The sequence below is a fragment of the Protopterus annectens genome, chromosome 7.part0 (genome assembly GCF_019279795.1).
Source record: "Protopterus annectens isolate FY-2018-M chromosome 7.part0, PAN1.0, whole genome shotgun sequence".
Classification (NCBI taxonomy): Eukaryota; Metazoa; Chordata; order Ceratodontiformes; family Protopteridae; genus Protopterus; species Protopterus annectens.
Genome location: NC_056739.1, coordinates 156,956,005 through 156,981,320, shown reverse-complemented (window position 1 = coordinate 156,981,320; position 25,316 = coordinate 156,956,005). Strand labels below are relative to the sequence as shown.

At 39.3% G+C, this 25,316-nt stretch overlaps 1 protein-coding gene across 2 annotated transcripts in view; it reads right to left on the bottom strand.

Annotated features, from left to right (window-relative positions):
• The window catches only part of KIF21B (kinesin family member 21B), a 1,412,490-nt gene that overhangs the window by 724,472 nt on the left and 662,702 nt on the right, over positions 1–25,316 (bottom strand). The gene's annotated exons all lie outside the window — the stretch shown is intronic.

Here is a 25,316-nt window from a genome sequence, read left to right as displayed (position 1 = left end):
GAATATTATATCCATAAAGTAGCAGAAAGTATTCTAAGAACCAAGTCAACATGGGAATGGAGAAAGGAGATTCTGCAGATAGGGATGAGTGCAATTCGGGATACAGACAATAGGCAAGAGGGGGCTGGAATTTATTGGAGAGAAAGGAACAAAGGTGTTGGGAGCAAATAACTAGAGAGGGAAAGGTAACGGAATGGGAAGAGGCCAAGAATTTATTTGGACTGCAGGTTCGAGATTGCCTTCCCTATCAAGGATTAATATCAGTGTACAGGCAAAGAGAAAGAAATAGGAGCGTCCTAAATGACAGACCAGCGCTGGTACAGTTTTTAGTAGACTCTAGAACAGAAGCTGCCATTAAAAAAATAAATAATTAGTAAAGCAAATAAAATATAACTATAATAATCAGAGGAGGTTAGAAAGGATTGGGAAAAGAGACTGGATAAGCAGTGCACAAAGAAACAATGGGAGGATATATGTATGTATCCCAAATATGCAACAAAATGTAGAATATTTAGGATTTTTGCTTGGAAATATTTACACAGATGTTTTTGTACCCTAAGTAACTCTGGAGAATTTTTCCTCATGTAGACATCAAATGTTGGAGGTATAACAGGGAAGAATGACGTACTTGGGAAGATATTTTCTAGAAGTGTAGTGGGTTGGCAGACTTTAAGGATTCCCCTGTGGGATGAACTGTCGGAGATGTTGGGTGGGCAGACTGGTGTGATGATGAAGATGATTTTTCTGAACTCCAATACAGAATCGGAATTACCTAGACATGGTAAGGCCTTGCTGTGTCCAATTATGGTGGCAACCAAAAAAGCAAATTACTAGAAAATGGAAATCAAAATCTAAATCAACTAGAAGTAGTGAATAAAGTAACAGATAAAATAACTGGAACTGAGAGCTTTAGAAAAGGGTAGGAGCAAACTACATGGGGAAAATGGGAATTGTGGAAACAGTACACACAGGGGAGGAAGGAGGTTTAAAAGAAGGCAGGACTTAAATGAGCTATGTAATGTCTGACTGAAAATGATTGGGTAGATAAGTGATGTAGAATGTTTGCAACTGGGAATGTGTTGGCATGGTTTGTGGTGTAAAATGCTTGTGACTAGGACTGTTGGTGTGGTTTGTTTTCATTTATATAAATGTATGATTGCTTATGCCATACGTGATGGTTTAATAAAGATGTATCTTGTTTAAAAAGTGGGGGGCAGGAACTAAATTTATGTATTGTTGCTTAGGCTATATGATATATAGCAATATATGTGAAGTATAATGTTTGTTAATTTAATACAATTTGATTACTTTTGTATCATGTAAATTTGCCTGTGTCACAAGTGATGATTCAATAAAGGTATTAAAAAAACACTACTAACACCATTTTCATCCATGTCCTGCAACATAGGCAACCTAAGGACTCGCTCAGCTTACCTGTTGCCAAGAGGGGCCATCAGACCAACATCACTCTGAATGCTGACTAGAGGAGAGACGGGGGGGACAAGCAGCATGACATTGCCCTGTACTGGATAGGGGTCAGAACCATTAACAGCCATCACCAAAGGCAGATATCTTTTCAGTCTACCTGAACAGCTTGCTGTTGTTTCTTCTACCTGAACAGCTTGCTGTTGTTTCTTCTTCCAATCCCAATAACTTAAACATGTAAAAGCAGATTATGGCAGGGCCAAGAAGGTTTTAACATCGCTGAAGTCCACAGTGCCAAGGAATCTCATTCTTAGGTCATATCTAGAAAACAATTTCATATCTCTCTCTAATATATATATATATATATATATATATATATATATATATATATATATATATATATATATATATATATATTGTCAGGATACACCAAAAACAATTTTGCCTGTGCTTTAAATCATTTTCATGTGGTATCAGAGACAAAGCACAGAACGTATGTTCTAGCACTCCTTACTCAGAGCATCTAATCTATATGCATTTGACCAAGAGAGGCAATTATGCACTTAATTCAGTTCCTTGGCTATTGTTTAAGCAACGGACTATGGACAGCATAAGATTTAGCAAGACTGCTGCAAAAAATAAATAAATAAAACAAAACATTACAGCACTGTTTTATGCATTAAGCAACTTTTGGTGCACATGACGTCTTAGACCATGAACAGTACTAAGGCAACAAAGACAAATTAAAGATGCACTGGCATCTTCACTCTCCAGATCAGTTTCAACTGCAACAGATGGTTAAGGAACACCTACCAATCCTACACTTATTCTGAAGAAATACTGAACTAAATATACATGTACACAACTATACATCAATATGCCAGCTACAACTTCCCTATGGCAGAAACATCCTCTAGGTTAAGGTAAAGGCAATGTGTTGGTCAGGGCAAGGTGGGCAAGTATGTTGCAGTATACAGACACAGATCAACAATATTTATTATTATGGTAAGTACATGTGTTTCATATCATACCTGCATAATGAAAAGCAAAGTGGTTAGAGCTTTCCCATCTGAAAACTGACAGACTGTTAAAGAAGCCAGTAAAAGTTAATTTGGGAAAATTTCAGTTAAAGGAAATTTGAAGAAAAAAGAAAACTTAACTTCCCCCTTAAAAAAAAAAAAAAAAAAAAATAGTGGGGAAGAACCTTGCAGTTGATCAGCAAACAGTAGTACAAGCATCAGCTTTAGTACAGCAAATATCTTCTTTAGAGGAAAAAATAAATCCGATGCATTCAGAGGTGTTTAAAATAAATGAGACTCGAAGAATATATATAAAATCAAATGACAAAAGGATGGAATGAATAGAAGCATTAATTACAGGTCTGCAACAACCACAGAGAGATCCACAACCTGGAGAAGCGGGACCCACAGCCAAACTAGCCAGATAAGATTTTTAGAGGAGCTCAGTGCAAACTTTCAGACCGACCACCATGGACCTAGATGATCCCTACCTACCCTCTTAGGCAATTTGTAGGATATATTGTTTTAATTTGTTCAGAGCACCCATACGTAAAATTCTTTATTGCGTAAGGGGCTTGACATCACATCCTACCAAAACATCCTCACTGGTCCACATGGAAAACCAGTGGGGAACTGAAATGTACATACCTCCGTGTCTTTCCAAACATTAATGGCATGAAGGGGAAGAGGGGAAAAAAGGGTAACTAAAAAAAGCAATTTTTGTTCTCAAAGTGTTTGTATAAAACATTTCATGATATAAAACTGCACGTTACATAGTAAAACATTTTCAGTTACAGTTGTATGTGATAAAGATACTAAGTAAACAAGTACTTTTTTAAAATTCTTTTTTAGTTTTAAAAAATGTAGCCATTATGATGTAAAAAGAGAAGAAAGGCTAGGGAAAAGCACATTTAAGTTAATATGCTGTAATCTTGGGTTGTTAGGGTGGGGTGTTAAAGTGCACAAATTATAATGCATGTAGAGTTGATATGTTTTCGCTTTTGCATAGGTGAATATCTGGATTAAAGCCACTGGCTTAATCTATTAAGTTTTTGTGTAAGCAAGTAAGCAAACAACATTAAATGTAATGAAAAGTTTTCCTTTCGCAAATAAATGTTCAGTGTGAGTTGAGAAGTCTGCAGCTGAGGACATCTGTGCATTTTGTTCTTGTGCTTCCATGGAGACAAGTTCACTACAGGGGCAGGCAATAAAGGCCAAAGCACTTTTTAAGGCTAAAAGTGAATGTTTTCTGAAAGCATACAAGTTCATTTTCACATCTGGAAGGGGAATAAAGATAAGACAAGTAGGAACACAGGCTGTAACATGCATCTCTGCATGGATAACCTTCACATTAGGTTAGGTAATGTCTATGGTTGCGGATGTCAATTTAGGACAACTGTTTCTATCAGAAGGTTTATACTTCATTACCTTGTGTATTAAGTAAACCCCTTAACCATTATACCAACCCCAATTTGAAGATGTACATAATTTTGTGTGTTTGCTTTAAGTTAAAAAAAAATTAAGAGTTTTCATTAACGTTGAAGAGGACAAGAAACTGTATAAGAGATCAACCTTACAAACCTTAGTGGGTGCATGTAATACAAAAGCTGGAAAGAGAAACTGTCATGTATGATATCTGGGAATAATAACTTCTTACCATAATAGGTACTATCCATATTTCAGAATATGGGTGGCTTCACAAGCACAAAAAAGAAAGAATATTGAATTATATTGAGAAATGCAAAGTACAAATAGCAATACTACAGGAGACAAATTTGGAGAGAAAGTACAGTTGTATAAAATCTTCCCATAGCTGTAGATATGCATCTTTTCAGTGTTACCATTATTCATAACCTAAGGGAGAGTACACAAGCTGAAAAGGAAGCCTGGGAGAAGGATGGCACAGAACAGCCTCCAGAAACCCATGCATGATAGCCCTGACAAAGCTAGCTCTAGCCCTAAAAATAACCAACTTGTAACGCTTCGTGAAAATGTGAACAGAGGAAGTAGCAGCCATCTCAACAATGGAATTGGTATCCAGCCACTTGAAAAAAGCATCAAAGGCCACGGCCCCAGTAGAATGAGCTTTTACTGATGAGGAAGGCATTTCCAAGAAAACAGTAACAAAAAGAAGTGGCCTTAGAAATCCAAGAAGAGATGGTTCCCTAAGAAATGACCAAACCCAAAGACTTGGGATGGAAGGAAATATAAAGCTATTCAATTCTGCGAATAACTTTAGTTTTGTCCAAGTAATACCTGAGCTGTCTGTGCATATCCAAGGTGTGAAGAACCTTCTCACTGGCAGACTGCTAAGAAGGGGAAAAAAGAGGGAAGATGAACAGACCGTCTAAAAGGAAATCTCATTAACCACCTTGATCATAAAAGGATTAGTATGAGGAGACATCCTACTTCTGTGGAGAACCAGTAAAGCTCCTCCTCAACTAAGAACTGAGGAATCCCTCTCGGTCCTTCAGAAATAATCAGTCATGGTTCCCCCTCAACATCAGAAACAGACATTTGAAAAGCTATCAAGGATGCGCAAGAAGTCAGATCCATGCTGGCCTGCAACAAATCTGAGGCAATCACCAGATGATCCTCTGGACTTTCACTACCCTCAAGAGAGAGACCTGGGGGGAGGATGGGCAGCAGCCATATCAGACCTAAGTTTTTTGGCGTTTTTCCTTGGCAGATGGCTGACCCCCAGGATGGGAAAATTCCACCATAGCACCTTGAGTCAAACAGCTTAAGATGTTGGTTTTCAAAGTAAATAGATAGAGGAAGGACTACTACATACAGTTTTGGGGACAAAAGCCTGACAGATACAGCACTGCGTATGGTTGTGGGAATCACCCAAACAGAAAGACACTGGTCGTGACAATCTTTATGGAAAATCTGCCTCCTTCTGGCCAGGGAGGATCACATTGGCACATATTTATATTCCAGCTAAAACTGCGATTATAGAGCTTAAGATGATTTGGGGAGAAATAATCAGCTTTCAGCAGGGAATATTACTTGTAGGTAGGGATTGGGACTTGATTTGCCACGGTGAGGATGCATGTGGGGACCTACACAGATCTGTTATATATATGAATATAACAGAAGAGGGTAGATTTTTAAAGAAATTTACGAATACATTTGTTATGCAAGATGTAAAGCCAGAAGTAGAAACTTAGTGAATTTACATATTATTCCCCAAGGTACAATAACTTGTCTAGACTAGACAGAAATTATATTTCACAAGAAAATGTGAATTTAATTGAAAGCTTTAAACACATCCAGTTTATGTCAGATCATGCACCAATGACAACTAAAATAAAAATGCAGAAGAAAATCAAACCGCTACTCCACGGCTATCCATTCAAAATAAAAATTCCAAATACTGAGCTCTTAATAGAGATTTATTAAAACAAAGAAAGTTCATTAATATTTTCAAGATTCACGTAGTCAGCAGTCAACACAAGCTATCTGCTTGCAAAAAAACATGTATTGAATCAATCTAAAAAACACACAAACCCTTCGGTTCTGGGTGATTGTAGGTGGCGTTCTTAGAGGCTCCTCACAAAAGGCTTAGCCTGCAACGGTTAACCGCTTTTTTCATAATCCTTAAAATGAAAAAGTACGCAACTGTAGAGGTAAAAATGTACATCAGTTCGCTTTCAATGCTGCTAAACCTCTCTGTTTGCTTTCAGTGCTACTGAACTTGTCAGTTAACAATAAACGATTCTCATCGTAGCACAGAATATCACTGAAACTGCAAAACTGGAGTAGATCACAAGTATAGAACACCAAACTGTGAGCACAAATATGTCATCCCAAATATCGTTCAATAAACGCTTTCGGTAAAACCTTCATCAGATCTACTCCAATTTTGCAGTTTCAGTGATATTCTGTGCTACAATGAGGAACACTTTCAATTTGTTTTTGAAGCATGATACTGAGGGAAGTGAGGAGAGTTCATATCTAGTCAGGCTTAGCACAGGGGCATAACCACTGTGTTCTGAGGAACACTTTCAATTTGTTTTTGAAGCAGGATACTGAGGGAAGTGAGGAGAGTTCATATCTAGTCAGGGTTAGTATAGGGGCATAACCAGTGAGTTCTGAGGAACACTTTCAATTTGTTTTTGAAGCATGATACGGAGGGAAGTGATGAGAGTTCATATCTAGTCAGGGTTAGTACAGGGGCATAACCAGTGTGTTCTGAGGAACACTTTCAATTTGTTTTTGAAGCATGATACAGAGGGAAGTGAGGAGAGTTCACTGGGGAGGAGATTCCAGGCTTTTCCAACAATATTAGAAAAGAGGGAGTCACCAGCCTTGTTGTTTGGTTTAGTGGTATGTACTAGAAGTCTCTGAGAAGACCTTAAGAATTTCAGTTTTTTATAGGGAGTGATGAGTGTGGATAGAATAGGAGTTTTGGAAAGTTTGTAAAAAGTGTTGTGGGCTATAGATAGTTGATGGAATTTAATCAGATTTTGTAGTTCAAGCCATCCCAGCTGCTTTAAATGAATGCAATGGTGGGTTCTAAATGGGTTGCCTGTAGTAAATCTAGCAATGTTATTGTAAGACATTTCCAATTTGCTAAGATTATTTTTAGATAGGTTAGTAAAAATGGGTGAGGCATAAAGAAGTGAAGATATTAGATGAGTGTGTGCTATAGTGGTTTTAGCTGAAGGTAAGAGGAAGGATTTTACCCTATAGAGAGAGCCACATTTTCTGTTGACAGTTTTTATAGTATTGTTAATATGGATATCAAAGTTCAGATTGTTGTCAATGGTGATGCCCAATAGTTTGGTGGTTGGATCAGGGGATATAATAGTTTTATTGGTAGAGATAACTGAGAAATCAAGAGGAGAGGGACTTACTGGTGGGAGAGAAGAGGAAGAGTTTAGTCTTTTTCAGGTTTAGGAGAAAGCATCTATATGATAACCATTGCTCAACTGTGTTAAATACTTGTTGGGTAAGAGATTGAAGTTCAGAAGATGAGGTGGCTGAGCATATCAGTGTGGCGTCATCTGTATATTGTATGCATGTGGCTTGGGGGATGGCAAGGTAAAGGTAATCAATAAATATGGAAAAAAGTAGAGGTCCTAGGATGGACCCTTGAGGGACACCAAGTTTGACGGGCAGGTGAGTGGAGAGAGACTTGTGCCACAGTACGGCCTGTTGTCTTTTATCAAGGTAGGACCGGAACCACTTTATAGAAGATGTATCTAGTGACAGGGATTTCAGTATTTTGATGAGAATTTGGTGATTTACCATGTCAAAAACTTTAGACAGGTCAATAAATAGTGCTGAAAAAAGCTTGTTAAGATTGCGTTTTTTGTTGATACAATCTGTGAAGGAAAGAAGGGCAGTACTGGTGCTATGTGAAGGTCTGAATCCATGTTGACAGTTGGAAAGTAAATTATTTTGGGTTAGATGGTCAAGTAATTGTCGGTGAATGCATTTCTCCATGATCTTTGCCAAAGGAGAGAGAAGGGCAATGGGGCGGTAGTTGGATAGTTTAGTGGAGTGTCCACCTATATGGAGGGGGATAATATGGGAGATTTTCCATAAACTGTGGATACGACTTTCAGTAATAGTTCTATTTATCAGAATAGAAATGGGATAAGCAATAGCTTTGGCGGATTGTAGGAATTCAGCAGGTAGTTGGTGTGCTGAGGGTGAGCATGGTTTTAGTTTCTGTAGAAGGGTTAGAATATTTGTTGTTGGGACAGGTTGAATATGAAAAGTAGGGGGTAAGGTTGATTTATAGGAAGATAGAGTGAAGTTATTAGATGGTAGTTGACTAGCTAGTGTTTGTATAGCATTAGTAAAAATGTATTGTAAGCATTAGCTGTATTCAATAGATTTTTGTGGTCAGTATTTTGAGGATTTGGAGTACTGGATTGACCTGGATGGAGTAGTTGGTTAATGCTAGCCCAACATTTTTGTGGGTTGTTTTGGTTAGCTTGTTGGGATTGTAGGTAGTATTTTCTTTTATTAGATATTATAGCTTTCTTGGTTTAATTTCTTAGCTGTCTAAACGTTAGTTGGTCTATAGGGTTCTTAGTCTTCCTCCATTTTGCCCAAAGTTTGTTTCTAAGATTTATGTTATGTTTGGTTTCTTTTGAAAGCCAAGGAGCAGATTTGGTTTTAATTCTAATTAATCTGGTTGGAGCATGGTGGTTGAGAATGGCAAGGAAGCTGGAGTTAAAGTAACTGACGGCTTCATCTAAAGAGAGGTTTTGTAAGGGAGACCAGTTGCAAGCTCTTAGTTCCATTTGGAATAGTTCAGGGTTGAAGTACTTTTTAGATCTGATGTTTTTGACAGCTATTGGAATGGGAGAGTTGATTTCATGTCTGATGATACAGGTAAGAAAGTGGTCACTTAAATCATCAGTGAGGGTTCCTGAATCATAAATGTGAGGATGATGGTTTATGAGAATCCAGTCTAATAAGCTTGATTTCTTGTTAGATTTATTTATTCTGGTGGGGGAGGTAATGGTTTGGGAATACCCATATAGGTTAATATGGTCTGTGGTGAGGCTGCTACAGTAGCAGCTCCAGTCAATGTTTGTGTCACCTAGGATTATGGTTTCTTGGGGCAGGTATTGGGAAAGCCAGCAAAGTATGTTTTCCATGGTGGCAGTGTTGTTACCAGGTGGTAGACATATACAGATAAAATAGATGGATTTGGAATTGTTAAGATGAAGTTTGGAGATAAGAATTTCTGCATTGGAGTCTATAGATGGTTTACAGTTTTGAGTGGTTAATTGTAAGCTAGATTTATATAGGATAGCAACCCCACCACCTTTCTTGGATACTCGGTCTAGTCTCAGGATATTATATCCAGGTGGGATGATTCATTGTCTTTGATTACAGGTTTTAATCAAGTTTCTGATAAGCAGAGAATATCAAAGGAGTAGATTTCAGTTAGAGCTTGGAGTTGAGTTACTTTATTGTTTATGCTATGTATATTAAGATGAGCAATTAAAAGGGAGTTCAATGGTTTAGACAGGGCATGAGTAGGTGATTCTTTGTGGTTGAGGAGAGAGATAGGAGTTGTTGGTGGGCCTGGGTTAGGGTGGATGTCCCTATCCTTTAAAGAGAGTAGTACACTTAGATAGTTTGGGTTGGGGAATCTGCTGTATAGAGGTAGGCCTTTCCTGGGGTTCTGATTGTTGCATTTTCTGTGTAGTGTTCTATGGTATTTAGGAAGTATGTAGTTAGATGAGGATGTTATATTAGCATGAATAAAAAGGCGAGGAGAGTTTGTTTCTTTCTTGGGGTAGTTTAGGTATGGGCCTAGTGGGTTTTCAAAGGAGGTGAAAAGATGGGTGAGGATTAAAGGAGGTAGTAGTGATAGTGTGAATAAGAGTGGGACATAAGATGGGATGGGTTGTTTATACATTGTATGAATAAATATAGATGGTTTGTAGGTAGAAAAATAAATTCACTGGGTGGAAATGAAAGAAGGGAGTAGGGTGTGGTGTGATAAAAGGAGAGTGGCAAGAGGTTAATATTAGTGCAGCTGGGTAACTTTAGAGTGTTTAGAAAGTAAAGGTAGGAGGAAGAATGTGTTTCAAGAGTAATGGTAAGAGCAAGAGGTATGTAATGAGAGTAATGGTAAGAGGAATAGGTGTGGTAAGAGAGTAATGGGAAGAGGTGTGGTTAGAGAGTAATGGGAAGAGGAAGAGGTGTGGTTAGAGAGTAATGGGAAGAGGAAGAGGTGTGGTTAGAGAGTAATGGGAAGAGGAAGAGGTGTGGTTAGAGAGTAATGGTAAGAGGAAGAGGTGTGGTTAGAGAGTAATGGTAAGAGGAAGAGGTGTGGTTAGAGAGTAATGGGAAGAGGAAGAGGTGTGGTCAGAGAGTAATGGTAAGAGGAATAGGTGTGGTTAGAGAGTAATGGTAAGAGGAATAGGTGTGGTCAGAGAGTAATGGGAAGAGGAAGAGGTGTGGTTAGAGAGTAATGGGAAGAGGAAGATGTGTGGTTAGAGAGTAATGGGAAGAGGAAGAGGTGTGGTTAGAGAGTAATGGGAAGAGGAAGAGGTGCGGTTAGAGAGTAATGGGAAGAGGAAGAGGTGTGGTTAGAGAGTAATGGGAAGAGGAAGAGGTGCGGTTAGAGAGTAATGGGAAGAGGAAGAGGTGTGGTTAGAGAGTAATGGGAAGAGGAAAAGGTGTGGTTAGTAAGTATAAGGTAGGACCCCTGGGTTGGGTGGGAATTGGGGGTAGGGAGGGGAACAGAGTGAGCCCGCAGGGAGAACGGAGTGGGTAGGAACAGATACTGAAGCAGTTAGCGAAAAACAATCAGCTAGGCTAATTCCAGTGGTAGGTTGGAATAGAACAGGGGCTAGAAAGTTGCCTGTGGTGTGTAGATATATGGAGGGGGAAAAAAGAGAGGACTAGAAAGGTATCTGTGTGTTTACAAACAAGAGAGCCTAAATTTCCCAATGGCAGCATCCAAAATCAATATGCATCAGTCACTAGTATTTTAACTTATACGCTGTGCAATAGAAGCCAATGTACTTACATTTAGAGACATTCACTCATCTAGGGCACCACAGTAGTTAAATCCAGCAGGGAAGGTTTTAGGTTTAAAGATGGCTCCGAGCTATGCAAGTAGGGTAAAAAAAACTTCTGATCTGCTGTCAGTGGGTAGGCAAATAAAGAATGACACAGTGTGAGCCAATGAAATGCTAAGGAGAGCCAAATGAGGGAGGGAAGTAACTCACTTCAGAGCACACAACACTGTTAATGGGAGTGAGTCAGCAGAAACCCAAGATTACCCAAGTGCAAATAAAGATTTAAAGTCCTGCAAGGAAAATGCAGGGGGGTTTACAGGTCCTAGAGTGGGCTAAAACCTTTGGCAAGGATTGCAGGGTAAGTGGTAAAGATAGTCTATTTGGGCTATACTTGATTTCTGTAGCCAAATTCAAACTTTTCCACTGGGAATGACTGTAAAGGAAATTATTAGGCAGTGGTCGTAACGGTGGGGTTGGCTAAAGAGCGTTTCAGGTGGGGACAGGGTTGGTCTGATTGAGTGTGTGCTACCCTACATATAAGGAAAGTTGAACACATACACTATTCTTTGCAGGGTAATGTTAATAGAAGTAAGTCAGCAGAAACCCAAATAGAAATAAAAATGTACAGTCCTGCAAGGAAATGCAGGGGGGGGGGGTGCAGGTCCTAGAGTGCAAGTCTCAAAATGGTATTGTACAAAGTGTCAGGAATACAAAGATATTTAAATGTAAACCTACACAGGGAGCTTGTAAGACACCAGAAGATAAACTTTTAAATTATCCTGTTTAACTGAGAGGCAGCTTGCAGATAGGCCCAGAGAACAGGAATCAGCACACTGTTACAGTATAACTCTAGTAGCTGGTAGGTAGAGTAAACAGGGAGCTTGTAAGACACCAGAAGATAAACTTTTAAATTATCCTATTTAACTGAGAGGCAGCTTGCAGATAGGTCCAGAGAACAGGAATCAGCACACTGTTGCAGTATAACTCTAAGTAGCTGGTAGGTAGAGTAAATTTAGAGACATACACTCATCTAGGATACCACAGTAGTTAAATCCAGCAGGGAAGAATGCTAAAGTATTGTAGAATAAGGAATTTCATATAATAAGAAGAGGTGCAATTGCAGAGTTCTAAGGGGAAAATGAGGGAATATCTGGATAATATGCAGGAGTTTAGAAAGGTTGTCATTAAGAAACTGTTTGTTTGATATCGTCAGAGCACAAAAGTTTTTGGCACAATGATTTAAGCAACAAAAAGTAGAAAGGTTTGTTGCCAAACTTAGAGAGTCTATAACAAGAAAAATAACTACAGATCATGTAGATGTATTAGTAATTTCAGAAATGTAATGAAAAAAGTAAATAAAGCAGAGCACTGTGGAAATCAAGAAAGAGCTAAAATGGAAATATTTAAGGATGACTTAAGTATGCTAAGGTTAGAGGTAGATAAGGCACAACAATTAATAGTTAAGAGAAAATGATATACAAATGATGTACAATCAATCTGCAGGAAAGTCGTAGGAACAGATGGCATTCCCGTGGGAATTTGGAAGTAGTTGGGAAGAAAGTGATAAAGGTCCAGAAGGATTTGTTTAACAGTATTTTAAAAGGAGGGGAAGCACCAACATCCTGAATGAAAGCTGTGGTTGCTGTAATACCAAAGAACAGTAAAGACTCATCAGACCCAGTTTCATACAGACTGATTTAAATTTTAAACCTTACAGTGTTTACATCTACAGTTGAAGAATGCCAAATGTATTGCCAAAATTGATAGATATGGACCAATTTGGTTTTGTTGAGGCAAATATGTCTGATTAGGGAGGAGTACAGGGGAATTATAACCTCTTTTTCTCTGGCGGCAATGCCCTTATTGATGAGATGAGCAACATAGAACGCTTTCCTTACCACTGTGGAGACATGGTGGCTAAAGGAGAAGTTGCTGTCAATCTGTGTGCCCAGATCTCTTACCACAGATTAGGTACTCAAGGTGGTGTTGTTAATGTTGTACTTTGCAAGGTTGTCTCCCTTGCCAAAGGGGATGATGATGTATTCTTTAGCATTTACCTTGAGTCCATGGCTTTGGCACCAGTGGTTGGTTTGAGTAAGACATTTTTTGGAGGGTGTCAATGTTGCTAGGGGATTCAGTCATTGCGCCCAGTCTGCAGTCACTTGCAAACATTGTTAACCACATACCCTTTGTATTGGCCTGTACTTCTGAGACATTGATTCCAAATAATAGAGCCTCTAGCACCAAGCCCTGTGGTACACCACTGGTTACTGGTCTGAAGGTTGATGAATAGTCCCTATTTTAACTGTGTGTGGTCTATTGGTTAGCCAGTTTGCTAACCACCTGACTACATACTGGTTTACTTGCAACTGGATAAGTGTAACTATGATTCCTGAGTGGGGAATGGTGTCAATGGCCTTCGCTAGGTCTAAGTAGGTGTTATGCACAGATTTACCTTCATCCAGGGCTTTGGTGACTGTCTCAAAGTGGTCCACCAAGTTTAGTAAGCACAACCTTCCTTTGAGGAAGCCAATTTGGGATGGGTTTACTGTATGGAGGTCACCTATATCCTAGTTGATAAAGTCTATGAGATCTCTCACCATTGCCTTGCATATGAGGCTGGCAGACCTATGGGTCTGTAGTTCCTGGTGTCAGCAGAGGAACCTTCTTTGTGGAGGGGGATGGCTGTGGCAGTTTTCCAGTCATCAGGAATAAGCTCTTTATGGTTAAAGAGGGTACTTAGAGGTGCGGCTAATTCTTGCTTTAAGCAATTTTGATTGCAGCCAGGGATGTTGTCTGGTCCTGTAGAGGCCATATCTTTAGCCCTAGAAAGGGCATTAAGGAGCTGTTAGCAATATCCAGGAAACATGAAACAGCACAGGTGTCCACATGACACCTCACACCAGTAGTACTTGAAAAACATTTTAATTTCCAATAAAACCAATGAGCTAAGCACTTCTGTTCCCTCAGAAACTTCTTCAGAACTCAATTAACAACAATAAAAGCATTATATTAATAATAGTCAAATAAATCACATGATCTTCTAAAACCAGTAAAAATCATTTATACTCTTAATCGCTTCAGTTTTAGCACAGAATGAATGGATAAGGTTTCATTTAACCCTAGATAATGTGCAGCATTCAGTTTAATCTGCCACTTTAGCTCACACATATCCAAGTGCTCATCAACAATTCTACCTTGCATATCTTTTACAACTTTTTGCACTACCAAAAAAACAAAGGAATGCTTAAGGAAATTCATTAAATGTCTGTATAGTGCATTATTAGTCTTGCAATTCTTAATATCCAAACAGCGTTCATATACACTGTCATATGGAGTTTTTCACAGTGAACTGATCGAAGGAAGGACACTGACGAAACTCGGAGCTATAATATATAACATTAAGTATCCTGTTTTTTGTTTATTTTGTTCTTTATTTCTTTGTTATTTATAGCACTTTGTGTACTGTGTATTTTCCTAGCTAGTTTCACTGTGTGTGAGGTATTAACTGGAAATTGTCCACCTTTATTAAGCATCTGTTGGGTTGTTTATTTCTGATAACTGGTTACAGTAAACTCTTTTTTTCTAGAGGCTCCTTTAGCTGTTTAAAACTTTCATTTAAAGGCTCACTGCTGCTTTTCAGCTGTGAAACATTTCTGTAGTTTGTTCTAAGTAGTGAGGATATTTGTAGCATTTCTGTATTCAGGCTTGTATTTGGGCCTAGTGTTTGTGGAGGCTGCGTGTCTGAGCACATATTCAGAGACATTGGTTTGGCCAAAGCCATCAGGCATTTCTGTGAGAGAGAATTGTTTGAGGTCATTGGCTGACTGAGGTCACCTGGACTACAGCTTAGATTAAGCACCTCATTGGTTCTTTTGAGATTTCTTTCTTAAAAGCTGTCTCAGGTTTCAACTTTCTGTTACCTAAGAAGTTCAGTTGTGAATGCTCTGCCATTTCACAGTGAACTGATCGAAGGAAGGAAACTGAGGAAACATTTGACATTAATAAAATGATGATCCATCATGTCGTTGGTAAGTCTTGATACAGAGAAAGCATTTGGCATAGTAAGCCAAGGTGAGATTTTGTGAAAAGAGCAATGGAAGCATTTGCATTCCCAGATACAATAAGGTTAATTAGGAGGATATATGATGGATTGCAAAGAAAAATTAATGTGGGAAGGTTCCTCTCTGATAAAGTCTGCTTGTAGAGAGGAAAAAGTCAGGGGTGTGCTCTTTCCCCTTTGTTATTTGCTTTATATTTAGACTAGAGTCACTGGCAAAGAAAACAAAGGACTCAGAATTTCAAGGATAGAACTGGTATGGTAATTCAAAAAAAGTTGGTTTATTTTCAGACAATATTATTTTGTACCCTGATAAAACCAGTAATGGAACATCTTGAGATGATTAAAATTAATGAAAATAAAACAAAGGCTATAGATGTAAACTATGTACCACACATGAATTGTTCCAGCACTGGAGACATGATAAAATGAAGTATTTATGAGTATGGGGTAAAACGGATTCTGTTATGGCAGCTAAGGATATGTGAGAAGAGACTAAATAAATATACAAAAAAAACGATAAAACTGTAAGCTCTCTTATGGATATGGACAGCAGAATACAAGAAGTGAAAATGTTGCAGTCCCTTTAGTTTATATATGAATCAGGCATATTTTTTTATCAAAGAGAGGAGAGTTTTAATAAAGAATTGAAGGATTTTATCTGAGAAGGGAAAAGGGGCAAGAATTAAGTGGTAAAATTTGAACCTTCCAACAGAACATGGTGGTTTGGATTACCTGATTTGTAAGGATATTTTAAAGCGACACAGTTAAAGCTTCTATACATAGCAGAAGCAGAAAGATGCAATTCAAAGTGGAAAGGGATGATGATGAAATGGGGGGATTCAAAACATAAGGAGAGAGAGGTTTTGGATTTAGACCCTTAAGGAGAAAAATAGCCACACAGAATATTATATACATAAACAAAGTATTCCAAGAACTAAGCCAACACTAGAATGGAGAAAGGAGATTCTGCTGATAGGGATGAGTGCAATTAGAGGTACAGAGACTAAGCAAGAGCAGGGTGGTTTACTGGGGAAAACTGGCAAAGGAACCAAGATACTGGGATCAAATAACTAGAGTTTGGAAGGTAACAGAATGGGAAGATGCCAAGATGAAATATGGCCTGCAGGCTAGAGACTGCCTTCCCCATCAGGAACTGATAAGAGTATGTAGACAAAGAGAAAGGGACAGAGGAATCCTAAGTGAAAGAGCTGCTCTGGTAGTGTTTTTAGTTTAGTCTAAAACAGAAGCTGCTATTAAAAAGAGGATAATTAGAAAGGCCTATAAACCCTGCACGATAACTACAGGAATCGGAGGAGGTTAGAAAAGATCGCGAAGAGACACTATCAGAAATTCACACCGGGAGGACAGATTCTCACTTGGAATTGTTTGCATCAAGTGTTTTCACACCCCAAGCAGACTGCAAAGAAATTTTCCTCAGATGGCAAACGGGGGCATGATGGTGAAGAAAGTACTAACAGGGAATATATGTTTCGAGAGCATAATGACTTATCAAACTTCAAAAATACCCAACAAAGTACTGTTTCAGGTAAACAAATGCATGTAACTAATAATTTTTTTAAAATGGATACAAGACGTGAATTGGCAAGACATAGTAAGGCCTTGTCAAGTTTAATTCTGATGGAATGGCGATCCGAGTTCGCACTACAGTGCAGGAATGAAAATCTTTCCATTCCGCACTATACAGAGATGCCGGTGCCGCATTGTCAGCATTTCATATGTCGATCATATGGTCTCGGCCATATGAATTTCGCCATTTTGAAGTGTCGACAACGTGAAGGGGACCCATACTTTATTATATTAAATTATATATACATACACACACACAATTCACAAATTCAGTGGTATAATTCATATGCATTGGGCAGCACAGTGGCACATTGGACAGTGTTGTCGCCTCATACTAAGAGGTTCTCCAGTTCAATTCCTGGCTGGGGCACCTTCTGTGCAAAGTCTGCATGTCCTACCTGTGTTTGCATGGATTTGCTCAGAGTGCTTTGGTTCCCTCCCACATTCCAAAACATGCAGTATGTGGACTGGACACACTAAACTGGCCAGAGGTATGTGTGTGGTATGGAAGAACTGTGGCAGGGCTAGCCACCTCACAGTGTGAACCTTGGCTTGGGATGACTGGCACTGGAAGTGACACCTCAGCCCCATGTGTAAAAAGAGAAAAGGGATTACGGATGCATGGCTAGGTGGAACTGGTATGCTAATCAAGAAAACTTAGCTTTATTTGCTTATGACATTTTATTTTTGCTACATCCAGAAAAGGACATTTCAGAGTTGTGGAACACTTTCCACATCTTTCCGGGATATAAAATAAATGCAGATACTACGACGACAAGAACAGTAAATTATACACCCACGCACGAACCAGTTCAGCAATACCCAGATTTACAGGGGCATAAGGTGAGCTATTACTGTGTACAGACTATAAAGGATTCTGTTTTGGCAGTTATGTAGGGAAGACACTACACACAAAAAAAAAAAAAAAAAAAGAACTGAGAAGCTGGAAGCTGTTGAATATGAATATGGTACAAGCAGTGAAAATATTTAGTTTTATAAACAGGTCACAAGTATTTTTAATAAGCAAGAAGATAAGCTGAAGTCCATAAGTAGCGAAGTTGAAGGAATCCATATGGGCGGAGAAAAAGGAGAGAGTGTTAAGTGGGAAAAGTTGATTCTCCTTAGAGAAGCACGTCCTTTATACTCGACATGAAGGGTACTTCAGAGCTACGCCGTAAAGGCTCATATATATATATATATATATAAATGAACAGGAACACTATAAACCAAACTGGAAGGGGGTCATGTAATGGGGGAGGGAGGCTCAAGAAACAACCATTAGCAATATTACATTCATACAGGAGCAGAAAGTATTCTAAGAAATAAGCCAACATCAAAATGGAGAACAGAAATGTCGCCAATAGTGACTGCATTAGGGGTACAGAAAATAGGTGAGAGGGGAGTGGAATGGCTGGAATATACTGGAGAAAATTAGCAAAGGAACAAAGGTACTGGCAGCAAATCATTTTGAGGGGGAGATGGTGTGTGATGAGGCCAAGTAGATGGTTCAACTACAGCTTAGGGACATTCTTCCCTTCGGGGATTGAAAACAAGAGTATACGCATACAAAAAAGAATATAGCAGTGTTAAGTCCAGCTCTGGTAGCATTTACTTGAATGTAGAACAGAAGCTGCCATTAGGGAGATAATTAGCAAGATCTGTAATATTACATGACAACTTTCAGAAGGGAATGAAAAGGGATTTTAAAAGGAACAATGGCATGGCATCTGTATGGCACACAATTATGTAACAAATTCCAGAAGTTTTATGATGTTTGATTACAAGTGTTTGCGTAAGTAATTTTATTCCGCAAACAGACTTGAGAATTTTTCTTCCTGTAGACAGCAGATGCTAAAGGTGGCAAAGGAAAGAGGTAAGTGGGAGTATGTTTTTTGGGAGTATAACAGGTTTGCTGTTTTAAACAATTCCCCATGTACTACTACTGTCAGAAATATTGCAGACCAAATGGTTGTAACTAAGGAAAGGATTCTTCCGAGCTGGAATATAGGCTCTGAAATATCTAGATATACTAAAGCCTTAAGTTTAATGCTGGTGACTGACAAAAAAGCAATTACTAAAAAATGGAAATCAAAATATAAACTAGCTGCAACTGAAGTAGTAAATATTGCACATGAGATAAAAACTGGAGAGATGATCTTTAGGAAAACGGAGAGAGGAAATTGGATACAAATAAAGCGAATTTGTAAGGACATATATGCAAAATAACATTCAGGAGGAGCGAGGGTAAAATAAAACAGGAGCTGAGCAATTTATGAAATTCTGAATGAATGAAAATTGTTACAGAAATACTACATGGAAAGAATGGAAATTACTTTATTTCCTATTAATGTATGTGTTTATGTCACTTTTTAAAATGTGATGAATCAACAAACTAGTTAAAAACTCTTAGTAGAACCAGACTATACATTGCAAATACTGGACAGAGTCTCCAGCAATATGGCTTGGGTGGATTCACAAAATGCTAAGCTCAAAGGAAGTTTCTGACCTTTAATTATATCCAACCTATAAATGTTTGATGAAGATATGTAAATGTTTTCCATTGAAATTTCTGCAAGCTAACGTAGCTAGGAAGCTTTGGGTTTCCTCCATAAACAATTCTGGCTAGAAGTGCGGCAGCAGAGAATACAGTTGGACTACCACCTAGACCGTGCCACCTTCTCCCCACTTTCTTTCTCTGACCGTTTACTGCAAAGGAACCACTGATCTTGTCTAATGTCTTTAATCTAATCCAAGTATAACTTTGGGCAGACCTCTAGACAGTGTAAGTTATACTCTCCTGTTTAAATACTGGGGAAGACCACCACTAGACAATTTGTATATTAAAATTAGAATCTCGCCTAACCTTTGGCATAAAGAATGGGTTAGTTCTGAATACAACTCAGTCATAATGGAAAAATATATAAGAAGGCCTGCAAGACAATGCATGTAATTCAGAGACTCTCCTGTCGGAGGTGATGGCAAATAAAAAAAACAAGGTGTTCCAGGATGTTAAGTCTGCCTTTGTGGGTAGCTGAAAGGGTGAACTTGTCAGTTTTTCAAATACAAAACTGAGATCCCACAGATGTAATGATATCAGAATAATGATTTTGTTAAGAAACCAAAATCAGGAAAGCTTTGTAAACTCTTTCATAAGCCAGAGAGGTGTGACGAACTTCAAAGACTAAAACAGCTGCAAGGTGAACTTTTGTTGAGAAGTCACAGACCATCAAACTTCCAATAGTATAGGGAGAGCTGATGGGATTGGAATCATAAAGGGGTCCACGTCCTTATACTGTAACATTTAAAGCAAATGTGTGCTGCTTATCCTTGTATATTTTTTTGTACATGTGCTGTTAGGATTTGGAGTATCTTGGGCAGATATGCTGGGTCCCGAATGATTAACAGAGGTGGAGAAACCAATCAGTTTCAGGACCTAAATGCCCAGGTGAGGCTTGCTGGACAGATGAGATAGGAGTCTACATGAGGATTCAGAAGGAGAGGTCTCTAACAGAGGAGGCTTCATGAATAGGAAACAAATATGATGGGACCAAAAATGGGGCTATTATAACTACTTTGGCCTTGCACAGCCTGGCTTTTTGGATTAACATCGTGAGAATCCTCAGGAGTCAATGATGGACAAGACCATCCCTGGGTGTCTGACCTTGTTAACATATTAGGGAAATGTTACTACATCTGGTGCAGGAAGCAGAAGTGGACAGGCAACAGCAAGGCTTCTCCCAACATCAGAAAAGCATAACACAACCAAATTTATAAACCAAACAGGAAAGGGATGATGTAAAGGGTGGAGGGGGTCAAGAAAACCACCAACACATATTTAGGGACCACTCGTGAGACATTAAAGGGCATCTGCTAAGTTTTGTCTGTTAAAATGTTGGCTTATCCCAGGACTTGCACCGTATCAGAAAGTGCTGTGGCAATCACAACTTTGGGTAGTAGGTCCTGGACTGCCTACAATACTAGGCAGCTTTCCCTCAACTCCAAAATTCTAATGTGCAAGTTGTCATTGTGCTATACCCATGTCCCTTGGACTGGGTCCAAGACAATACTCCACCCTCACCCCAAGGCAGACAAGTGATAGGGACTATGACAATTGGAAGTGGAGGAAGAAAGGAATGCCTCAATAGTAGGTTCTATGAAAGAAGCCATCACTGCATGTGATCATGCTAAAACCTCGCAAGTTGCATCTGTTGAGACATGGGACTGTGTAGCTCTGACCACTGTACTCAATGTTCACTACAAAACTTGCATGCAATATCTCACTAGGGATAACATGTACATAGCTGCTGCCATTAGACCTAGGGTTTGTAAAACTATTGCTGCTAATACGTGTGTGTTTGTGTAATAGAAGCCTTATTTTGACTTTTACTAGGGGGCATCCTAACAGAAAAACTCAATTTTTAGTCTGAAAAACCAAATTACAGCTGTGTCACTGAAATTCTTAAAGCCATGCATAACTAGATTAAATAATCCAATGCTATGAGGACAGATAACTTTGAAGTGGTAGCTATGAATTGCACCTCCACAGAGGTAAAGTCCCAGATGCTGAAGAGCCTCAAAGGAACTGTTACTACTGTCATGGCACTTTATAAACAATGTGGGGACTGCGGTGACACTGAAAGGCAGGCACTTTAAAAACATGGGGACTGTGGCGAGACTGAAAGGCATGCACTTTAAAAACATGGGGACTGTGGCGAGACTGAAAGGCATGCACTTTAAAATCATGGGGACTGTGGCGAGACTGAAAGGCATGCACTTTAAAAACATGGGGACTGTGGCGAGACTGAAAGGCATGCACTTTAAAATCATGGGGACTGTGACGAGACTGAAAGGCATGCACTTTAAAAACATGGGGACTGTGGCGAGACTGAAGGGCATGCACTTTAAAAACATGGGGACTGTGGCGAGACTGAAAGGCATGCACTTTAAAATCATGGGGACTGTGGCGAGACTGAAAGGCATGCACTTTAAAATCATGGGGACTGTGGTGAGACTGAAGGGCATGCACTTTAAAATCATGGGGACTGTGGCGAGACTGAAGGGCATGCACTTTAAAATCATGGGGACTGTGGCAAAACTGAAGGGCATGCACTTTAAAATCATGGGGACTGGCGAGACTGAAGGGCATGCACTTTAAAATCATGGGGACTGTGGTGAGACTGAAGGGCATGCACTTTAAAATCATGGGGACTGTGGAGACTGAAGGGCATGCACTTTAAAATCATGGGGACTGTGGCGAGACTGAAGGGCATGCACTTTAAAATCATGGGGACTGTGGCGAGACTGAAGGGCATGCACTTTAAAATCATGGGGACTGTGGCGAGACTGAAGGGCATGCATTTTAAAATCATGGGGACTGTGACGAGACTGAAAGGCATGCACTTTAAAATCATGGGGACTGTGGCGAGACTGAAGGGCATGGCTCTTGAATGGTAACAGCCAGCTCTTACCTGGAAGCAAAGCATACTCCTTGATGCCTTTGCTATTTGTTTCAGCTACATGGTTTCTGAATACTCAACTTTTTTTAGTCACGTCCTCCTTAAGGGGTCATTTGCATATATCCCATGGGCCTCCATTATAGGAGGTTTAAGGTATCACACAGTGAAAACTCTAGCTTGGCCAAGTTTTTCTTGTAGTTTTTACTGAATGGTTTGTGTGCGTTACTTTTTTACCTTTTGTTTGAATATCCTACATTTGAAGTGTAGGTTTCGCAGTTAATCATTGGATAATTAAAGTTTCCAAGGATGATGGAGTTTGTTTATAGGAAGTTCATTCAGACTGTTTCAGAATCTAACATGGTTTTCAGCAACCAGAGGGTGTCCTGTAGCAAGTTACAATCTGATGATTGATCCTATTTAGGGTGATTGGGGTCTATAGTTCTGTTTTTGGGTCTCTCAGAATCTGCCTTAAGATAATGTGGTCTCAAACAAACCTGGATGCTGTGCACAGAGCCACAGTGTACGGTACCGGTTCCAAGGCTACAAGCCTAAAGAGTTTGTCGGAGACCAACTCTTCCAACACCATCAGTGCTGACTGTTTAAACATAGATGACCAAAATGGAACAAATTTTCCTAATCAACAACACAGACATCTGTTGGTATCTGTGGCAGTCCCACACAGAGTGAAATTCCAGCCTACAGGAAATTAATGTTGATGGTTTCAATACCACGGATGGCCACAGACAATGCCAGTGCTGATCTCAGCAGCAGCAGCACATCAAAGCTGGTAACCTGAGGCACAGCGACCACGGATGACCACAGACGATGCCAGTGCTGATTTCAGCAGCAGCAGCACATCAAAGCTGGTAACCTGAGGCACAGCGACCATGGATGGCCACAGACGATGCCAGTGCTGATGTCAGCAGCAGCACATCAAAGCTGATAACCTGAGGCACCAATGCTGCTGGTAGTTAAGACACAGGTAACACAAGTGTTGACAGCTAAGTGTGACAATCTGGAGATGTGGAGATGTTACTGGATCTGCAAATGTCTCTGAAATTTCCATTACTAAAACAGAACATGGGAAAGGAGCAGATGAGGTGAAGGGCTTTGGGTCCTTCTCTAGCCACTTTAGAGATGGGGAAAAGAGAAAGTTACACCTGGGCCATGACTGAGACCGTCTTTATTTTATCCCAGTCCATATGTTCTAAACAACTGTACACCAACCTAAAGGATCTACTGGACAAAACTGAAGGTGGCCCGAGATGAAGACTGGGAAACTTCTCCTTGGAGCAAAGTTTCCCAATCTGCTTCACACAGCATAATCCAAAGATAGTCTGCTCAGGATGGGATACCCTGTTTAGTGGAGTGATCACCAAACTCCAAAGCTAGCCTAGAAGGAAATGGTTCAGCTCCTGGAGGGCAGTCCTACCCCGGGGAATTTTCTAATGAAAAGAATGATCTGGAATACCCTACTCTCCTCAGTCTTCTTTCTTGCCATCTCTCAGCATTGGCAGGAAGATGACCCATAAGTATCAGTTTGTTCTGCTCTCAAGTTCACAGACTGAAGTTTTTAGGTAAACAGTCGACATTAAGGTGATGCAACCCAAGGCACACCACACAATGCATGTTTGTCTTGACAGGAGATTTTACATGTTTTGAGAAGGTGGCCATCTTGTCTTTCTCCTTGGGAACATTAATGTCATTACATCATTAAATACCTAGGCCCACTAAGAAAAAAATCACCACATTATATTGTCACTAGAAAACAAATCCAATGCTATGATTTAATGATACAGTGACTATAATAACTCTAATCTAATGACTTGCAACAACAGTATAGGTAAAGGCAGTAACAGAAATTTGTTAGAGAGACCGGTAAGAAATTTTTATGTGAAAATGAGAAAACCAGCTGACTTATTTACACTAAAGGATAATAAGGAGAATTGATTTCATACTGGAATACGAGCCCTGGCAAATCTACCCAATGCTTGTAAAATTAGCAGTGAGATCAGTACAGAGTAAATTTTATACTGGAATACGAGCCCTGGCAAATCTGCTCAATGCTTGTAAAATTAGCAATGAGATCAGTACAGAGTAAATTTTATACTGGAATACGAGCCCTGGCAAATCTGCTCAATGCTTGTAAAATTAGCAATGAGATCAGTACAGAGTAAATTTTATACTGGAATACGAGCCCTGGCAAATCTGCTCAATGCTTGTAAAATTAGCAATGAGATCAGTACAGAGTAAATTTTATACTGGAATACGAGCCCTGGCAAATCTGCTCAATGCTTGTAAAATTAGCAATGAGATCAGTACAGAGTAAATTTTATACTGGAATACGAGCCCTGGCAAATCTGCTCAATGCTTGTAAAATTAGCAGTGAGATCAGTACAGAGTAAATGTTATACTGGAATACGAGCTCTGGCAAATCTGCTCAATGCTTGTAAAATTAGCAATGAGATCAGTACAGAGTAAATTTTATACTGGAATACGAGCCCTGGCAAATCTGCTCAATGCTTGTAAAATTAGCAGTGAGATCAGTACAGAGTAAATTTTATACTGGAATACGAGCCCTGGCAAATCTGCCCAATGCTTGTAAAATTAGCAATGAGATCAGTACAGAGTAAATTTTATACTGGAATACGAGCCCTGGCAAATCTGCTCAATGCTTGTAAAATTAGCAGTGAGATCAGTACAGAGTAAATTTTATACTGGAATACGAGCCCTGGCAAATCTGCTCAATGCTTGTAAAATTAGCAATGAGATCAGTACAGAGTAAAATTAACAGATGAAATACAGGAGCAGGACAAGGAGATTCTGAAAGCTATCAAAAGGACATCTGTCACAACCAGGCCAATATTTCCAGTGTGTAGACTTCATCAAGTAAGAAATTATAAGAGTGCCAGATTTTGAACAGTTTGTCTAATGAATTATCTGTACTTTAAAACTATGTGATGGCATACAAGGCATGCACAAATATAAAACACAATAGAAGCATGTACATTTTTCACGTTTACACCTTTTATTTTTCACATTCCCACAGAGCATTAGCACAAAGATTTGTTATGCTTCAAGAATGGCTCTATAAACTAAAAACCTTCTGTTCTAGTATTTGGTGATCCTAAGTAAGTCTTAGGGACACAATATTATCCAGCAAACAGCTACAGGTACTCTATAAACCCCCAGTACACAGCTACAGGCACTCTATAAACCACCCAGTACACAGCTACAGGCACTCTATAACCCCCCCCCCCCC